This window comes from Ochotona princeps, chromosome 27 (assembly GCF_030435755.1).
Source record: "Ochotona princeps isolate mOchPri1 chromosome 27, mOchPri1.hap1, whole genome shotgun sequence".
NCBI lineage: Eukaryota > Metazoa > Chordata > Mammalia > Lagomorpha > Ochotonidae > Ochotona > Ochotona princeps.
In genome coordinates, this window is record NC_080858.1 from 4,461,218 (window position 1) to 4,469,220 (window position 8,003).

An 8,003-nucleotide genomic window follows, 5' to 3' on the forward strand; every position below is an offset into this window, starting at 1 on the left:
TCAACCTGAAATGGATAGACCGTCCTCCTGTTGAATGAATGTCGATTACGCAAATTGGAGATATGTATTTTTGAAGCACAGGTGTGTTTCGAATTGGTTACCGTAAAGGTAAGCGTGAGTAAGTGGGGGATTTCCACCTCAGGCACTTTCCAAACTTCCCTCCTCTTTGCCGGAGCCCTTTGAACTTTCTTATTTTCCTCTTCAGCAGAACATCTCCTCATACCCAAAAAGGGACTTTGGAAAGTGTGAGCTGGCATGTTTCTTCTCAACTTGAGGTGGCAGAGGTGAAGTATGGCATTTGTGAAAAGCATCAACCAAAAGCCTTTAAACAATTGACTATTTTTGAAGATACATAAAGGAAAAACTACACCAGAAATGAGATGTCATGTGTAACTCCCGTACCGTAAATTAGTTCTAGGCATGTCATATGGACAGGGCGTATGTGAGGATGATGCCCAGAGACACTGCTGTAGAAATGCCAAATGCAACACTTAGGAACCCTGGGTGGAACAGGGCCTGGGTTACCAAGTGATGATCAAGGAAACATTTGCACTGCTTACGAGATACATAATGAACCTCACTAAGAGCTGCTTCTCTGATGCTTGTCATGGTCTTTCACTCACTGCTTCTTTAGCGAAACTTGTCCATTACCTATGGTGTTACCAAGATTGGATCCACAAGAACTAAATTTTAAAGAATGAGTTTCCTAACTGTTTATGGAGATTGGGGAGTCAGCTCTGGAATGTTCTGAGATTCAAAGACACAGATGACTCTTTTTCCAGTCATTAAGGGAGGACTGAAGGTCCACAGCATGAATGACCTTGAGAGATCTCAAAAAAATGTCTGTATTGGAGACCCCTGAGCATTGTTTACAAGAAGGAAAGAGCCAATAATTCCATGCAGTGCTGTCCAACTTTTTGGATGATCTGGAACCAGGTCTCTTCCTTAAGAAATCTGGAATCCCTCTGAGGGACAACATTGATATGAGTATGTCCTAATAACCGTGAGAGATGTTTTTAAAACTGCATTACATTCTAATACTTTCAGACTTACCTTCTATCCTCCTTCTTTCTTTTTTCACACACTATAATGCCCCTGTGGTCTTTGCCTGAATCTGCCTTCATTTTTTTCCAGCTGTACCTATCAAATATGTTGCCTGCTCAATTCCTTCTTGATGTCTACTTCTCAGAAGTCACTAACACATTTTTCTTTAATTTCTAACGTCAGAAATAAATGTAGCTTCTCCTAGAAACTTTCCCTCACAACCAAACACTCTGCAGTCTGCTCCAAGGCAAAGCTTTGAAAGCAATGGGAGGCAAACTCCATCAGTTTCTCCAAGTTGTAGTTCTGTTAGGGTCTTCATATCCTAATCTTTATCCCAGGTTCTTACCCACAGAGGAATAAGGATTGAAAGCAGAGGCTGAAGACAGTGCACAAATGAGGACAGCATTTATGTAAAAGAAGAAGAGTATGCACATACATTCATGAGTGAGTGTGGGCCACCCCACAGGGAGACACTCCCATCATGAGTGGGCTAGAGAGGTGCCCATGAAGGGACAGAGGCCCACAAAGGATCCCTAAACGTGGCCAAGACAGAACTGACCCAGCAATTGCAACCACCAGCGTGTGCATAAGCTGATTGGGGTGACTGACTGTTCCAGACCCTGTATTGGCATGCACACACAAGAATCAGGCCTGGGATCACCTCAGGTGATGTTTCCTTGAGGAGCCCCACAAATGAATTACTACACTTAGAACCTCGACTATGGAGAGAATCGCAGGTTCCGTGATCTGATCATGAAGTGCATGTGTCAAAGCAAGGCCTCTTCGGTGGCTTAAATGGAGCAGTGGCCAGCATATCCAGGTGCACATGGAGAACATAGCAGTACATTGCAGTCTGTGAAGGACACCTGGTATCATAACAGAGGATGGAGGACAGAACAAAATGATCAACTACTCCAGCCAAATGTTGGCAGTGAATATCTGGGCAAATAGAGACTCTAAGGTGGACTATGTCAGCTAGTGGATTCTGGAGAGATTTGATCATGCTTGGAGTGGCAAGATCGGCAGTAATTCAGAACTGTTGAACTATCGAAACCTCATGAGCAGGACCCTCATAGCATGACCCTGGGGTGGTGTCAAGTGGCTGCCCTCCATCCCAGGATGCAGAGGCATTTGGGATGCTGGGTGTGTTTCTCTCTCCTTGTCTGTTCCCTCCCCCCAGATACAGGAAAGAAAAAAAAAGAGAATGTGGGAATGGTGATCTCACCCACCTTCCTGCAGCCTTGACCCTTATCACCCTCATCAACTATGTAAAAAAATCATGAGAAAATAAAAATAATTAATGGAAAAAAACATAGCCAAGAGCTACCTCTACTAAACTAGAATGCCTACTCCTTGGCTCAAGTTTCCATACCTTTCAGGCCATTACTATTGTCATATCCTTGAAATAACCATCTTTTTTAGCCCACCTGCTTCTGGCACTTTTTCTGCCTGAAGATGATTCATACTTTAGTCATTAATTTGTTTTTCTGTAAGTTAATCACATGTGAGCCAAAACCCTTAGTAATATTAATGTTCTTGTCTAGATAAAATGTATCTCAGAGTAACTTCCTGCCAAATAATCTGTAGAATAGGCAAATTTAAGTTGTTTCAAGTATTCTTTCTTTTTCCTAACCTTGCATAAGAAGAGAACACTTGTGCTACACTATACCGTATGGTAGTTGTGAAAGTTGAATAAGTTTCTATACACAAACCACTTAAAATAGCATGTGGCTGAAAATTTGTGCCTGACAAATATTTGGTTGTATTGGTCCGCTTGTGGTTGTTGCCTGGGCAACTTTAAAAGGAAGGGCTTCCTTTAACTCATAGTTCTGTAGGTTCACGGCCAACGTCCTGGCATTAGCTCTGCTCTGGTGAGAATCTCATGATACGTGGCATCCCAATGATAGGAGTATGAGCAGGACAAAGGGATCACACCCTGTCCCTTCTTACAATAGATTCTCCTGAGTGCTCAGCGGTCCCTGGATAGCAGCCTTCACTTCTACAGATGGCTCCCCTAATTATGCAAGCACCACTCTTTAAACCCCACCTCTTAAATATCCGTACCACCTCGGAACATTATCGAACTTCAACAGGGCACCTTTGAGAAACACACTGAAACCATGTCCAAACTGAAATTGAACCTCTTACAAAGTAAAGACAAGCCCCAGTCTCCGATCCATCTCCCTTAGCCTAAGGTGTCCTTACCTTTCCTTTTTTTGAAACAAGTTCACTAAATTGAGAGAGTGAGGCTGCTATTCATGGAGTTATTTATTTTTCCAATAGATAAAATTCAATTGGCCAGTATTGTCCAGAGGGATTTGTTTAGGGGAATCCCAGGTCATGGTGGGAACATTCCAGGTCTGGGGCAAAAGGTAACTACCACAGAAATGTGATACCCCTGATCAACATAGAAATTCCCTAAAGAGTACAGCATCACTGACCAATCAAAGGAAGATCACAAACACCACTAACTAACTGGCCAGGAACTTGAACATGAGCTGCTCGTATCCAACTACATCTCAGCCACAATTTCAATCTCTAAGAATCTTCGCCAGAAGTGAAACAATAGCTGTCCAACCCCTTTCTCTGTGCTTTGCAATAGGTTTTAGTTTCCTTGATATCAGTGTTTTTTGGCCTTCTGTATCTCAGGTGAGTAGACCCAGCTTTAGTAGTTTTATATCCCCTCCAACTAGGGAATTTTGCTGCAACAAAGCTATCACACTGGCCTTTTATAAGACAATTGCGGGCTTGGAATTGATGTCACTATAATTATTTGAATCAATTAGAATCCACCCTCTAAGTCATAGGATGAAGTTTGGAAAAAGAGGGAGTACCTGAACAAATCACAATTATACAGGAAGGAATTTCTTTTCTTCTTTTCTTTTTTAAAATTCTTTATTTTTCATGATAGTTTTTAGGCTCAGGGATTTCTCCTTCCACTCTCCACTACCCACCCTCCCCTCAACTCCCACTGTTTTCCCCTATATTGTAACAATAGTTCAGTCCCTCAACAATAGTCACAAGTCCATCATCCTTCTATGTAACTGTATCCTGACATTGTAAGGGATGAATTTCTTTTGGGTTGAGACACATGGCAGTCTGTAACAATTATTGAAAAATGTTTGACAAAAAGTCTTTGTGGAAATGGGAGTTGTGTGTGCAAGTTAAGCTACCACATGGTTTCCTACATCCCCTGTTGGATTGCCTTGGATTTATTCCCAGTTTTGATTCAAACCCTTGATATTGCTCACCATTGGAAGGTAGCAGATGATAGCTCCAAGTGGGAGACAGGAATGGAGTTCCTGGCTCCTGAATTTGATCTCGCCCAGCCTGACTATCATAGGCCTTTGGGAATAAGACAGTGGATGACAGCTTTCTCTCTCTCTCTCTCTCTCCTTTAAATAATTAAAAAAAAAGAATGAAAATTCTTTTTACTAATCTTTGTGTGCAAGCTCTGGAACTTTTTGTCCCTAACATATTTGTCTTGATCTTCTAACAGGAAATTTCAAAACCACTTCAAGTAACTATATATATATTTTTAAAATGCTCTGTGCAAACCCCATGAGTAGGTTTTGTGTGGTATAGAATTTAGAGAAGTGGGTGGGGAATGACAGGATCAGATAACGAGGAAACAAATGACTTGTGTAGCACCGATAGTCACAGCTTGAAGTGAGGAATGCTCACAGGGAATCTGGTACAAGTGGAAGAGCCTGGCGTGGGATCAGAAAGTGATGCAATTTGAAGACTGAGAGCTATTCATACTTGACTGAGTCACAGCCACCCACGTATTCTGTCATTCATTGGAAAAACATGTCTAGTGAGTTACCTACAATGTGCCAAGTACTATAGTACTAGGCCAAGTACTTGTGACTTTAGGGAGCATGGAATCTAACAGGTGAGCCACTGGAGGGGTAATTAGATTCCCCCTCAGGTCCTTGATTGCTTTAACCCAAGTCTTACTAGTGTTATGGAGGCTCAAAGATTTTATTTTGATCTCCTCTTCAATTTTTATGAATAATAATTATATATATTTATAGGCAAAATTTTACTTTTTAGACTGCTGCTTTTCTATTATCCATTTTGTTTGTTTTCTCTCAAATCTTCATTATGTTCTTTTCAAATCTTCGTTATGTTCTTTTCACTTTGAGCTTAGCTTTCTTCTTCTAGTTCCTGAAGTTGATTTTCAGATCTCTTTTGTTTTACTATCAATGTTTTGTTTGAGAGTCAGAGAAAGAAGCAGATAGAATCTTATCTACTGGTGCATGACCCCAAATGCCTACAAAAGGTTGAGAAAACCAGGACTCACGCAGAGTAGCAGGTGTCCGGCTGCCTTCCAGAGGCTGACTAGCAGGAAGCTGGTTTGAGGAGTAAAGCTGAGGCTCAAAGCCAGGTACTCTGATGGGGACATGGATTTTGATCTTTTGCTCACTGATTAACTCCCCAAATGCCTTCAACAGCCAAGGCTGAGTGAGGCTGAGACAGGAACTCCATCCAATTCTCCTACATGAGTGGCAGATACCAAAAGACTTGAGCCAGCATCTGATGCTTCCCTTTGTGCTTTTGCAAAAGGCTAGATTAGAAGCAGGAGGAAGACTCATCCCTAGAGAATCAGATGCAGGCAGTTCTCACAAGCAGGAGTTTAATGCACTGTGCCACAACACCCACTCCCACCACCCACTTTTTTTTTTCTCATGATTTTTACATAGTTAATGAGGGTGATATGGGTCAAGGCTACAGGAAGGTGGGTGAGATCACCATTCCCACATTCTCTTTTTTTCTTTCCTGTATCTGGGGGTGGTGGGTGGGAGACAAGGGAGAAGCTACACTCAGCATCCCAAATGCCTCTGCATCCTGGGATGAAGGGCAGCCACTTGACACCACCCCAGGGTCATGCTGGCACCCAGTCTGGCCCTCATGTGAACTAGGTTGTACCACGACCCAAACCGGCCTGACCAACACCCAGGTATAGTGGTCAGATTCATCAGTAGGTGATATGAACTAACCTAGCTTGGTTTGCCCCCGACCTGTGCCAAATGTATGCCAGTGGATACAGTACCCTGGCCTGGTCTGGGCTGCTTCCTATCATGGTTCTTGCACTCATCTGCAGGGACTGTATCCCGACGGAGGATTTTCCCAAGCTCCTCCATCAGAACCACTCTCAATGCCAGATCTCGCACACATGAGTGGGTCCAGGGGCCAGCCCTACTTAGTCCACCTCCTGTCCCAGCAAGAATAGTGGCCTTTCCTGACTGGCCTTCACCCATTCTAGTTTTTACTGTTGGGTATTTCAGCCCAGCCAAGCCTGGTCCACACCAAGACACAGCTCACACATGCCTCAGTAGGGGCACAGACCTAGCCCAGTCTGTCCTATACCTATCTTTGTTCTCATGAGCACCAGTGAGTGCTGGAGTCTAGCTCAGTCTGGTGTGCCCCAGACCCAGTCCACACTTGTGCCAAGGGACATTGCAACCATGCCCAGCCTAGACAGCAGCCTCCACTGTGGCCTTTGCACTCACCAGTGGGAACCACAACCCAGCCAATGAGTCCTCTTAGCTCCCCAATTAGACCTGTTAGCCACAGATTGTGCATGTGCCAGTGGTTGCACTGACCCAGCTTGGCATAGTCCCTCACCTGTCTTGGCCTTTGCCTTTAGATGCTATAGCCTGGCCTGATTGGGCCTGTACCCAGTCCAACTCTCACTGGCAGGTGCTGCAACCTGGGCCTGTTCAGTCTGCGCCCATCCCTGGCACATGAAAACTTGTAGGTGTGATAGCCTAGCCCAGCATGACCTGCATTCCAGCCTGTTTTCTGCACTTGACAGTGAGCTAAGGTTTGCTCTGTCCTGCCCGGTTGGCCCTCTTTCAAAACCAACCCACACATTAGCCAACAGTTGGAGCTACCTTGCGCAGCCTGCCTGACTCCCAGCCCTGGACCACGTGCTCACCAGTAGGAGCTATGACACACTAGGGGAGTTTTTCCAGGTTCCCCCACTAGGGCTACTCCCAGACCCAGATCTCATAGATGCCAGTGGGTGTTAGGCCAGTGCCTGGCATAATCTGCTCCTCCATCTTGGCCTAGTATGAACAGGTGATTGTTGCAGCTGGGCCTGCCCTGCACATCGTTCTAGGATGCACATGCGGATGCTGCAGCCTGGACCTGCCCAGATTATTCTTGGTCCCCATACCCATGAGCGTTAACAGGTTCCATGTTCACACCTAGCTCATCCCATCACTGCCCCAACTCTTGAGCTAACCAGTGAAACTTGCATTTCCACAGGATTTGGCAAACATATCCCCCACAGAATCTACCCCCGACCTGGTTTTCTTTGTGCTCATTAGTGTCATGGCCCTGCCAAATGTGATCCGTCCCCTGTTCCAATTTTCAGTCAGGTACTAGGATCTAGTCCTGCTAGACAGGCCCCCAGCCCTAGGTTTTGTGTGAAGTGGCACATGGTGTTCAGCAATGTTCCATGCTAACAAGCCCAACTCCAGATTCCCATGTGGGCTGGTGCATGAGTCTGACCCATACAGATCTTCCAGTCTCTCCCCTCCAAACCACCAGGTCTTAGTCCCCTTGCTTACCTGCAAGTACAGTGGCCCTGTAGTTGATTGTCCCTCCGGATTCATTCCTCACCTACACATACTGTGACCTTATTGATGGATGTTCTTAGGCAGTAGTTCCAGACCCCCACAGAATATCCCCCACAGCTTGCCAGTAGGCATCCAGAAGGTAAAGCCCAGCTCTGCTGTCGCTCTGGCTGCCCACAAGCTCAGGATTTGCCTACCGCTTCGCAGTGGTGGATGGGGAGCTCCAGCAGGAAGCCTGGCTCAGCATGAGTTCTCCCAGCCACATGGCTTGGAGATTCAAACACCCACACCTCTGAGCAGACTTACCTGGACTCCGCCCACCAACATGGCCTCCCACTCTCTCTTCTTTCAATATAGGAATTTATAATAAAA